Raw genomic sequence first — 2,500 nt, 5'->3', positions numbered from 1 at the left:
ACACACCTCGACACACACACACCTCCACACACACACCTCCACACACACACACCTCCACACACACACACCTCCACACACACACCTCCACACACACATACCTCCACACACACACAAACCTCCACACACACACACCTCCACACACACACACACCTCCACGCACACACACACACCTCCACACAAACACACCTCCATACACCTCCAAACATCTCCACGCACACACACCTCCACACACACATACCTCCACACAAACACACACACACCTCCACACACACACACACACACACACACACACACACACACACACACACGCACGCACGCACACACACACACACACACACACACACACACACACATACACACATCACCACACACACACCCACACACACACCCACACACACACACCCACACTCACCTACACACACACACACATCCCCACACACACACCCATGCTCCCACACACACACACACACCCCTCCACACACACACACACACACACACACCTCCACACACACACACACACACACACACACACACACACACACACACACACACACACACACACCTCGACACACACACACCTCCACACACACACCTCCACACACACACACCTCCACACACACACCTCCACAGAAACACACACACCTTCACGCACACACACACTTCCACACAAACACACCTCGACACACACACACCTCCACACACACACCTCCACACACACACACCTCCACACACACACACCTCCACACACACTCCTCCACACACACATACCTCCACACACACACAAACCTCCACACACACACACCTCCACACACACACACACCTCCACGCACACACACACACCTCCACACAAACACACCTCCATACACCTCCAAACATCTCCACGCACACACACCTCCACACACACATACCTCCACACAAACACACACACACCTCCACACACACACACACACACACACACACACACACACACACACATCCACGCACAAACACCTCCACACATTTCCACGCACACACACCTCCACACACACACACACACCTCCACACACACACACCTCCACACACACACACTCACACCTCCACACACACACACACACACACACACACACACACACACACACACCTCCACACACACACACACCTCCAGACACACCTCCACACACACACACACCTCCACACACACACACCTCCACACACACACACACACACACACACACACACACACACACACACATCCATGCACAAACACCTCCACACATTTCCACGCACACACACCTCCACTCACACACACACACACCTCCACACACGCACACCTCCACACACACACACTCACACCTCCACACACACACACACACACACACACACATACCTCCACACACACACACACCTCCAAACACACCTCCACACACACACACACCTCCACACACACACACCTCCACACACACACACACACAACTCCACACACACACACACACACTCACATCCACACACACACATAAACACTCACCTCCACACACACACACACACACCTCCACACACACACACACACACCTCCACACACAGACACCCACCTCCACACAGACACACCTCCACACACACAAACCTCCACACACAAACACAACTCCACACACACACACCTCCACACACACACACACCTCCACACACACACACCTCCACACACACACACTCACACCTCCACACACACACACACACACACACACACACACACACACACACACACACACACACACACACACACACCTCCACACACACACACACCTCCAAACACACCTCCACACACACACACCTCCACACACACACACCTCCACACACACACACACACACACACACACCTCCACACACACACACACCTCCACACAGACTCACCTCCACACACACAAACCTCCACACACACACACACCTCCACACACACACACACCTCCACACACACACACCTCCACACACACACCTCCACACACACACACACACACCTCCACACACACACACAGCTCCACACACACCTCCACACACTCACACACACACACCTCCACACACACCTCCACACACTCACACACACACACCTCCACACACGCACACACGCCTCCACACACACACACACACACACAGCTCCACACACACACACACCTCCAAACACACCTCCACACACACACACACCTCCACACACACACACCTCCACACACACACACACACACACACACACACACCTCCACACACACACACACCTCCACACAGACTCACCTCCACACACACAAACCTCCACACACACACACACCTCCACACACACACACACCTCCACACACACACACCTCCACACACACACCTCCACACACACACACACACACCTCCACACACACACACACACACGGCTCCACACACACCTCCACACACTCACACACACACACCTCCACACACACCTCCACACACTCACACACACACACCTCCACACACGCACACACGCCTCCACACACACACACACACACAC

The 2,500-nt window shown here is 54.1% G+C and overlaps 1 protein-coding gene across 1 annotated transcript in view; it reads right to left on the bottom strand.

Moving 5' to 3' along the window:
* Positions 1–2,500, bottom strand: part of lmx1al (LIM homeobox transcription factor 1, alpha-like) — a 508,073-nt gene that overhangs the window by 168,959 nt on the left and 336,614 nt on the right. The gene's annotated exons all lie outside the window — the stretch shown is intronic.

This window comes from Stegostoma tigrinum, chromosome 35 (assembly GCF_030684315.1).
Source record: "Stegostoma tigrinum isolate sSteTig4 chromosome 35, sSteTig4.hap1, whole genome shotgun sequence".
NCBI lineage: Eukaryota > Metazoa > Chordata > Chondrichthyes > Orectolobiformes > Stegostomatidae > Stegostoma > Stegostoma tigrinum.
This window is presented reverse-complemented; position numbering and strand designations above follow the sequence as displayed.